Raw genomic sequence first — 11163 nt, forward strand, 5'->3', positions numbered from 1 at the left:
TTCCATTGTATATATACACCACATCTTCTTAATCCATTCATCTGTCAATGGAATTTAGGTTGTTTCCATGTCTTGGCTATTGTGAATAGTTCTGCAGTGAAGATACGGGTGCATGTATCTTTTTAAAGGAAATTTTTGTCTGGATATATGCCCAAGAGTGGGATTGTGGGATCATATGGTAGTTCTATATTTAGTTTTCTGAGGTACCTCCATACTGGTTTCCATAGTGGTTGTCCCAATTTACATTCCTACCAACAGTACATAAGGGTTCCCTTTTCTCCACATCTTCTCCAGCTTTTGTTATTTGTGAACTTATTAATGATGACCATTCTGACTGGTGTGAGGTGGTATCTCATGATAGTTTTGATTTGCATTTCTCTAATAATCAGGGATGTTGAGCATTTTTTCATGTGCTTGTTGGCCATCTGTATGTCTTCCTTGCAGAAATGTCTATTTAGGTCTTTTGCCTATTTTTCAGTTGGGTTGTTGGCTTTTTTGCTGTTGAGTTGTATAAATTGTTTGAATATTTTAGAGATTAAGCCCTTGTCAGTTGAATCGCTTGAAACTATTTTCTCCCATTCTGTAGATTGTCTTTTGGGGTTTTCTTTTTGGTTTCCTTTGCTATGCAAAAGCTTGTCAGTTTGATTAGTTCCCATTGGTTTATTTTTGCTTTTATTTCTATTGCCTTGGGAGATTGACCTAAGAAAATATTTGTAAGATTGATTTCAGAGAATGTTTTGCCTATGTTCTCTTCTAGGAGTTTGATGGTGTCTTGTCTTATGCTTAAGTCTTTAAGCCATTTTGAGTTTATTTTTGTGCATGGTGTGAGGGTGTGTTCTAGTTTCACTGATTTGCATACAGCTGTCCAGGTTTCCCATCAATACTTGCTGAAAAGACCGTCTTTTTCCCATTTTATGTTCTTGCCTCCTTTGTTGCATATTAACTGACCATAGTAAGGTTTGGTTTTGATCCCTGGCCCAGGAATATCCACATGAAGCAGATGTGGCTAAAAAAAAAAAATAGTTTGTGTTTTAAAATTGAAAATATTTGCTGAGTGGCTTTATACCTTCTTATTCCATGATCTCTCTTGCTTCATAGTTTTATTAGAAATTACTGATACGTTCTATCAAATGCTTTTAAACTTCTATTGATATAATTACATTTGTTCTTCAATGTGTTGATATAATAGATTATGTTGATAGAATTCCTGATTCTCAAGAACTCTTGAAAATCTGAGATGGGGATTCTGCCCTGTAAAATGCATTATATATATTGTTTGGTAAAATTGATTAAAAATTACCTTCTGAGAGTTTCTGTTGTGGTGCAGTAGAAACGTATCTGACTAGGAACCATGAGGTTGCAAGTTCAATCCCTGGCCTGACTCAGTGGGTTAAGGATCCTGCATTGCCATGAGCTGTGGTGTAGGCTGCAGACACGGCTCAGATCTAGCATTGCTGTGTCTGTGGTGTAGGCCAGCAGCTACAGCTCCTATTTGACCCCTAGCCTGGGAACCTCCATATGCCGCAGGTGTGGCCCTAAAAAGACAAAAAGACAAAAAAAATTGCATTCTGCATTCCTTAGTGATCTATGGTTTTATTTGCTTGCCATTTTTAGCAGGTTTGTTTTTACAGTTATTTTGGCTTGAAAGAATAGATTTGAAAGATCTCCTTCAACAGTTTAAAAAACATTGCAGTTGTTTACTTTTTAAAAATTAGCTAAATCTTAGTTATGAAAGCATTGATCATAGTGCCTTTCTCAATGTTAAAATTATAATCACCCTTCCTGTATTACCTCTAAAATTTAATCCATTCAGATTGGTTTTGTTAACTTTTTTTCTAGAGCCCATATGGAAGTTCCCAGGCTAGGGGTTGAACTGGAACTGCAGCTGCCAACCTACACCACAGCCACAGCAACGCAGGATCCAAGCCACATCTACAACCTATAACACAGCTTGCAGCAACACCATATCCTTAACCCACCGAGCAAGGCTAGGGATCAGACCTGCATCCTCACAGACACTATGTCAGGTTCTTAACCTGCTGAGCCACAATGGGAACTCTGCTTTTGTTAAATTTTAACTGTTAGGAAATCACTTGTTTTTTTCTAGGCTTTTCAAATTCATTACTCTGGCGTTGCATACATTTTTATATTTTAATTATTTTAAACTTTTTTGCTAGCTGTATGTTTCTTTCCTCATTTTTTTTTTTTTTGCCATTTTCTTGGGCATATTGGAGGTTCCAAGGCTAGGGGTCAAATTGGAGGTGCAGCCGCCGGCCTACACCAGACCCACAGCAACACGGGATCTGAGCCGTGTCTGCGACCTACATCACAGCTCAGGGGCAATGCCGGATCCTTAACCCACTGAGCAAGGCCAGGGATCGAATCCGAAACCTCATGGTTCCTAGTCAAATGTGTTAACCACTGAGCCACGACGGGAACTCCATCTTTTCTCATTCTTAATATTTACTCCTTTTCTAACTCTTTTCCTTAATCAGGGCTATAATGTTTTCATCTATTTTATGGGTATTTTAATTTTTTCTTTTTTTTATTTAGATCAGTTTTATTTAAGAATTTCCAACAGTGGCCACTCTCATAAAAAGCATCCAAGCACAGGGCACAGAACCACAGCAAACAACATTCTTATAAACAGCTAACAGACGTTAGAACTTCCACCCTTCTGTGAGACACCCCGAGCTCACTGATGAACTCTGCTTCCAAGTACTCCTGCAAACACACCACAAGCTCAGTCCATGTTGTCAACCCATCAGCTTCAGTTCACGTTACCACACTTACAGCTCAGTTACAGAAGAGAACATGCACCATACAGCATTCACAGCAGTTGACAAAGGGGCAGGGAAATACAAGTAGTGTTTCACTTAACACATTCAGCTAGCATGGGTTATCTAAGAACAAAACTCACTTTTAAGTCTTCCAACAGATGTGGATGTCCTTTGGATGTGAAGAACATTCGTACATTATTTATGATCATTGCTCTCTGCACATTCTCTCACCAAAGCCGCAGGATCGAGAGACACATCTTGCCAAGTTGAAAAATATCCATTATGCACCACCAAGTCTCTGTACATTCTCTCTCCTTTTCTTGCTTATACTAGCTTTTCATGCCTCGGCACCACCATCAATCCCACACAAGGTTTCAAAAGTTCAAACAGCCTTCTGGTTCCATTATCACAGCCTCGCCTTCAAAGCGTTGATTCGACTCCACGAAATAAAGAGTAGCACATAGAAATGGGACACCTACCAAGAAAGATGCAGCCGGTGCAGCGTGATGACGAATTCTGGAATGAGAAAGCATGTCGACAGAAGCATTCCTATGGCAAAATATTTACAGCAGTACTTTCAATGAAGTGCTTCTTCCATAAACATTTGAAATGAGATGAACTGCAGAGATTAAATGAAGGTTTCATATCGTACTTTTGTATATAAAGGGAGACAAGTGTTAAAAAACAAAAATGAAAGAACCAAACACTGTGACACCATGAGCTCCAAAAAGGAGATTTTCCTAAGGGAAAAATCCATGTGGTTGGGTTCAAATTAAAACAAGGGGAAAAGAATGTAGTTCTAATCAATGGTTTCCATTTTGAACATGCAAAGAATTCACTTGACAAGCCCAGGAATAATATATTACAGGAGAAAACTTTTGATATCAATTGTAGTGTGTTGGTTTACCAATCAGGCCTACAGCAGTACACTTTCAAATTCACAATATTTCAATCCTTTATGTAACAAAACTTATGAAATTCCTTTAGATCTTCCTTTTCTAAAGAAAAATGTCAAAAATACTGTTGAATATACTCCACACCAAACAAATCAATTTTGAAAATTCCTAGTACATATGTATTTTACAATATGCTTACCATAAGGTTAGAAAAATTTGAATTCTTACCAGTCTACACCACCAACCATAAGCCAATGTCTACATTCCCCAGCCAGAAGATTTAGAATCCATGCTTGAGCCAAAGCTTCCATTAAAACCACTGCCTGACCCTGCATTTGATGCTGATCCCCAACCAGTTTCTGCACCTGAATTGAACCACTGAGATATTTCCAGAACCAAGGACCTGATTTGGCTCTCTCTGCATGTTACCTTGGCTTTGGTTATTACCCAATGGGCCTGACTGGTTCTGCTGACTGGCTAGCATGCCCATCATACCCCAGCTACTCTGCAGAGCTACCTGAACGGCAGCCATCTTCGCTGGATTGATGCTAAAAACACCAAAGTTCATCCCTCCACCCATGTTCCTACCTTGATTGTTTCCCAAACCAGTTCCATCCCCTCTACTGTTACCAAATCCAACCTGATTCCCAAGCCATCTGGATTACCACCAAATCTCCCACTTCTTTCTGTCTACCACTGTTGTGTTTAGGTTTAGCATTGGAAATAGGTATCCTGTTTCCTTTAATGTTCAAGTCCTCTCCACAAAGAGACAGGGCAAGCTATAAGAAATATAGGACATAAATAAAGGAGATTAAGCCATTGATTCATACATCAAAATAGTGATAAAACTTAAATTTCAAGCCATTATCTACAAGCCTCTACTAAAGGAAAAATAAGCAATGAACACTTATTTCACTTAAACCCATAACATAGGCTCTCACTTTAGTAACAGCAACAGGGAATTTTTAGTTCATTTTCAAAGGATGTGTAACACTTCCACTTAAATGTTGCATACTAAAAAAATAACCTAAGGGGTTTATCACAAATATCTATGCCCTGACACCCCACAGCTTACAAGGTCAGAGAACTTAGCTAATATGGATGGCAATTAGCTATAAGGGCAAAGTTCAACAGAAATTACCTAGTTAGCTGGGGTAAAATTATGAAGAGAAAAATATACCTGATCATTTGCAAATATAACAAAGGCAAAGCCCTGAATGGTTTGGGAATGAAGATATCTGCCATTTCTCTGTACTGGCAAAAGAACTGCTGCGACTCATCAGCAGTCATGTCCTCTGTACAATGCCCAGCAAACACCTTTCTGCTTCTCAAAGGCTCATCTGGGCTTTGCTTAGAATTTGGAAGTTTATACAGTCACACCCTTGTCCATCTATCATATGTCGCTGTGACATTACTTTGACCTGGGTTTCATATTCCATAAAATGAAAGAAGCCAAATCCTTTTGAATGACTAGTTTTAATATCTTTAATGACCTGAACCATAAGAACCTCTCCAAAGGTACTAAAATATTCTTTTAGACCCTGTTCAGTTGTTTTCCACGGGAGACCCAACACTATTAAATCAGACGTTTTCTGGACTGCTCTTTTCACTTTCACTATTGATGAGGCATCTGTCTCATCCATTTTTCTTTTGCTATCTTTGGGATAGTTGACAACATATACCAGATTCCCCCAGTCAGCATCAGGGCATGCAGATTTCCTTCTACCAGCAGACACCTCTCATACATTAGAACACTGGATTCCTGTAGCGCAGCCCACATGCCTCCGGAAACTGGGCTGTAACTGTGGACAGCAGCACTGTCCCATCATCTTCTGATGGTGTTTCAATGGGCTCGTCATTCTCATCTTTGGTTACCCGAATATATTCGGACATCTTTTCTTGTTTTTCTGCTAGACCACTGCTAGGAAGACCGACAGGGAAACCAAAAAAGCAAGGAATCCAAGAGCAGCCCAGCTACCACTTCGCTCCCACTAATTTTTTCTTTTAGATTTGCTTGTTTTTTTCTTTTCCTTTTTTTTTTTTTTTTTTTTCTCTTTAGGGCCACACCCACGGCATATGGAGGTTCCCAGGCTAGGGGTCTAATTACAGCTGTTGCTGCTGGCCTACACCAGAGCCATAGCAACGCCAGATCTGAGCCATATCTGCAACCTATACCACAGCTCATGGCAACGTCGAATCCTTAGCCCACTGAGTGAGGCCAGGGATCGAACCCACCACCTTATGGTTCCTAGTCGAATTCATTTCCACTGTGCCAAGATGGGAACTCCCAGATTTCATTTCTTATAACTTTTTTTTTTTGGTTCATTTTGATTTTCTCTTTCTAATTTCTTAAATGAACTTATTATTCCATCTATTTGGTTTTCTCCTTTAATAAAGATGGCATTAAAATCCAAAACATCTTCCTGAGTACAGTTTTATGATAGCTTTGAGGTTTAGATATGAAGTATTCTCCTCTTAACTGTTGTCAACATAGTTTGTAATTTCAGTTAATATTTTAAGTGATCCAAGATTATCTAGAAGTGTTCTTATTAATTTCCAAAAAGACTGAAAGTTTTGGCCAACTTTTTATTATTTTTCTTCAATTTTATTGAACTTGAGCAGAGATGTTAAATTACAAAGTTTCTGCTTTAAAATTACTGCAGTGGAAGCTCCTGTCATGGCTCACCAGAAATAAATCTGACTAATAACCATGAGGACGAAGGTTCAATCCCTGGCCTTACTCAGTGAGTTAATGATCCAGCATTGCCATTAGCTGCAGTGTAGGTCGCAGATGTGGCTCGGATCTGGCATTGCTGTGGCTGCGGTGTAGGCTGGCAGCTGCAGCTCTGATTCAACTCCTAGGCTGGGAACCTCCATGTGCTGTGGGTGCAGCCCTCAAAAGAAAAGAAAGAAAGAGAGAAAGAAAGAAAGAAAGAAAGAAAGAAAGAAAGAAAGAAAGAAAGAAAGAAAGAAAGAAAGAAAGAAAGAAAGAAAGAAAGATTGAAAGAAAGAAAGAAAATCACTGAAGTTTTCTGAGACCAAGTATAATACAAGAACAAGATCTATTTTGTAAATTTTCTGTAAACATGCAAAAACTATTTATTATCCCTTAAAAAGATGTAAGGTTTAATTTATCTCTATTAAAGTTTTTTCATTGTATCATTCTTTCCTGAATGTCATTTCATTGTTTTTAACTAGAATTATGTAATTATGGAAGACAGAAAAATTCTTTTTTTCAAATTTGGCCTTAATTCCTAAAATATTTTGCTTTATATAGTTAGGTGCTATGTTGTTTGGTGCAAACAGACTTATAACTATAATATATTCTTTATAAACTATTCCTCTTATTATTATGTACTGTACCTCTTCCGTACATTTAACTTTAACTTTGACCTTGTCTGTTATTAATATCACCATTTGTTGCATAAAATAAATTGCACCTGTGTCAGAAAATGGATGTTCTGAGTCTCATAAAGAATGGCCAAAAACTCTCTCCTTTGGGGAAAAGGATTCTATGAGCTACTGTCCATATAAGCCTTTATACTGTTTAACTAGACTGTATTCATGTCACAAAGCTATGTATGTTCTAGGAAAAGTGTTCTAAAATGGTCAGATGCTCACTAAAAACTATCCAGATTGCATCAGATATTGTGGTTGGTTTTGACTTTTAGATAGCAACAGACTCTTGTTTTACAGGTCATGCTGACCCAATTCAGCCTGTAATCCCACTATTAAGATCGTCTATCCTTATTCTTATCTTCAGGCAACTGGACAACAAAACAGCTGCAAAATTCGGCTACACACTCCTTTCTTTTTTTGATTTTGTCTCATTTCTCTTAGTTCCATATTCAATTTTAGCCATTAATACTGCCAAATGAAGACAAAAGACAAAAAAAAAAACACTCCAACCAATAGGAGTTCCCATCTTGGTGCAGCGGAAACGAATCCGACTAGGAACCATGAGGTTGTAGGTTCGACCCCTGGCCTTGCTCAGTGGGTGAAGGATCTGGAATTGCTGTGAGCTGTCGTGTAGTTCACAGACGCGGCTGGGATCTGGTACTGCTGTGGCTGTGGTGTAGGCCAGCAGCAACAGCTCTGATTAGACCCCTAGCCTGGGAACCTCCATATGCTGCAGGTATGGCCCTAAAAAGACAAAAGACAAAAAAAAATTTTAAAAAAAATCACTGCCTAAATGAGGTTTTCTTTTCTTGTAAATAGCATATAACTACGTCCTAGTTTTATCTGTCAACTATGTCCCTAACTTCCTTCCGCCACAAGAAGGCTCTATCTCATCTCTACTTCTTTCTCAATCCAGATAAGATGAAGCCCACAGAATATCTCCATTCCATTCACCCCTTTCCTCCTCCACTCTCTGCTTCCAATGAGAAACTTGGAGTGTTCATACTTTCCATTACTTTCCAAAATCACCAATTCCTGGATCTTTCTGAGTTAGTATAGTATATACTAGAAATTTCAAACTAAAAAATTTCTGTACAGCAAAGGAAACAATCCCAAAATGAAAAGGCAATCTACAGAATGGAAGGAAGTATTTGCAAACCATATAGATAAAGGGTTAATATCTAAAATGTTTAAAGAACTCAAACAACACAATAGGAAAAAAAAAAAAAAACCCTCCAAATATCCAATTTAGAAATGGGCAAAAGGGAGTTCCCATTGTGGCTCAGCTGGTTAAGAACCTCACTAGTATCCATGAGGATGAAGGTTTGGTCTCTGGCCTAGTTCAGTAGGTAAAGGATCCAGCTTTGTTGCAAGCTGTGGCATAGTCCACGGCTGTGGCGTAGGCTGGCAGCTGCAGCTCCAACTTGAGAATTTCCATGTGCCTCCGGAAGAGCCATAAAAAGGGAAAAAAAATGAAATTTCATTTTATTTTATAACATCCTCCAGGTTCACCATGGTTTTACATCCTTTTTTTTTTAAGGTGGAATAATATCCCATTGTGTGTATATACATTTCCTTTTTTTTTTTTTTTTTGTCTTTTTAGGGACACGCCATAGCATATGGAAGTTCCCAGGCTAGGGGTCAAATCAGAGCTGCAGCTGCCAGCCTACACCACAGCCACAGCAATGCTAGTTCCAAGCCTCATCTGGGACCAACACCGAAGCTGACAGCAAATCCAAAGCCTCAACCCGTTGACCAGGGCTAGGGATCAAACTTGAGTCCTCAGGGATATTAGTTGGGTTCATCTCTGCTGAACCACAACAGGTACTCCTAAATTTAATTTTTTTTTTTTTAAGAAAAAAAGGGCAAAGAACTTGAGAAAACAGTTCTCTAAAAAAGACATAGAAATGGTCAACGGGTATATGAAAACATAGTCAATATCACTAATCTTCAGAGAAATTCAAATCAAAACCACAATGAGATATCACCTCCTACCTGTTAGGATGGCTGTTATCAATAAAACAAATGAGGAAGTTCCCATTGCGGCTCAGCAGTAAGGAGCCCAACTAGTATCCATAAAGATGTGAGTTCTATCCCTGGCCTCGCTCAACAGGTCAGGGATCCAGCATTGTCTGAGCTGTGGTGTAGGTCACAGACACCAATCAGATCCCACATTGCTGTGGTTGTGGCTCTAATTTGACCCCTAGCCTGGGAACTTCCATATGCCACAGGTGTGGCCCTAAAAAGCAAAAAAATAAAAAAGTAAAACAAATGATAACAAGTATTGGTGAGGATATGGAGAAAAGGAAAAATTTATATGCTGTTGGTGGGAATTTAAATTGATGTAGCGGCTATGGAAAATAGTGTGGTGGTTCCTCAAAAAGTTTAAAATAGGATTACATTTGATCCAGCAATCTCATGTCTGGGCATATATCCAAACGCATTGAAATCAGGATCTTAATGAGATATTTGCATTATTCCATGTTCATTGCAGCGTTATTCACAATCTTTACAAACAACATATATGTCCATCAACAGATGAACAGATAAAGAAATGTATGGAGTTCCTGTTGTGGCTCAGTGAAAATGAATCTGACTAGCATCCGTGAGGATGCAGGTTGGATCCCTGGCCTTGCTCAGTGGCTTAAGGAACTGGCGTTCTGTGAGCTGTGGTGTAGGTCGCAGACATGGTTTGGATCTGGCGTTGCTGTGGCTGTGGTATAGCTTGCAGACACAGCTCAGATCTGACATTACTGCAGCTATGGTGTAGGCTGGCAGCTGTGGCTCTGATTAGACCCCTAGTCTGGGAACATCCATTTGCTGCAGGAGTGGCCCTAAAAAACAAACAAACAAACAAAAAAACAACAAAAAAAGGAAATGTATGTACACACAATGGAATATTATTCGACCTTAAAAAAAAAAAAAAAAAAGGAGGAGTTCCCATCGTGAAACCATGAGGTTGTGGTTCTATCCCTGATCTCATTCAGTAGGTTAAGGATCTGGCGTTGCTGTGAGCTGTGGTGTAGGTTGCAGACCTGGCTCAGATCTGGTGTTGCTATGGCTCTGGTATAGGCTGGCAGCAACAGCTCCAATTAGACCCCTGGCCTGGGAACCTCCATATGCCATGAGTGCGGGCCTAAAAAAGCAAAAAAATAAAAATAAAAATAAAAAAAGAATGTAAAACCATGGTGAACCCAGAGGATGTTATGCTAAGGGAAATAAGCCATATGCAGAACAAATATGACATGATCCCACCTATGTGGGGAATCTCAAATAGTCAAATTCAGAAAAGCTGAGTGAAGCGGTGGTTACTACGTGCTGGGGGAGGGGAAAATAAGAAGGCTTTGATCAAAGAGTACAAAGTTTTAGCTACAAAAGATAAGATCTGTACACCACTGTGCCTATGGTTACAATACTATATTGTATACCCGAAGCTTTATTAAGAAGTTAAATCTTTTTTAAGTGTTATCACAAAAATAAGGAAACTTTTGAAGGCGATGGGTATGTTTATGGTATTTATTATGATGTTGGTTTCACAAGTATGTTACCTCCAAACTCATCAAGTTTTATACATTCAATATGTATATGCAATAAAGTGATCTAAAAACAAAGAAAAAAATTCCTTAAAGCATATTCCTATTTCAAAGACCTTGCATAGTACCTATGGATCACATGTTGAGGTGTTATATTCTTATTCAGATAGATGTATGGACCAAGACAAGAAGGAGAGAAAGAAAAAAGAAAGAGAGAAAGTGAGAAAGAAGGAAAGAAAGAAGGAGAGGAAGAGAGGAAGGAAGGAAGGAAAGGAGGAAGGAAGGAAGTTCAAGAAAGGAAGGAAAGGAGACGGAGGAAGGGCATATACAACTGCTCCCCACCACTCATTTATTCTCTTGATCTTTAGATTTCTGCCGTGGCTCATTTTTTGTTCGGTTAGAGTGTTTTCACAAGGCCTTTTTTAAGGGGTGCATGGTTGATAGACTCCCTGCAATTCTCATTTATGCTCCCACATCTTTATTTCACTCTGACAGGCCAATGTTACCTTATTTAAGAATACTTTCTGTTGCAACTCTTTGATGCTATCTCACAAT

At 38.8% G+C, this 11163-nt stretch overlaps 1 pseudogene; it reads right to left on the reverse strand.

Moving 5' to 3' along the window:
- Positions 1-3882: 3882 nt before the first annotated feature.
- Positions 3883-5608, reverse strand: LOC125135253 (TAR DNA-binding protein 43-like; annotated as a pseudogene).
- Positions 5609-11163: the final 5555 nt, after the last annotated feature.

This window comes from Phacochoerus africanus, chromosome 1, assembly GCF_016906955.1.
Source record: "Phacochoerus africanus isolate WHEZ1 chromosome 1, ROS_Pafr_v1, whole genome shotgun sequence".
Classification (NCBI taxonomy): domain Eukaryota; kingdom Metazoa; phylum Chordata; class Mammalia; order Artiodactyla; family Suidae; genus Phacochoerus; species Phacochoerus africanus.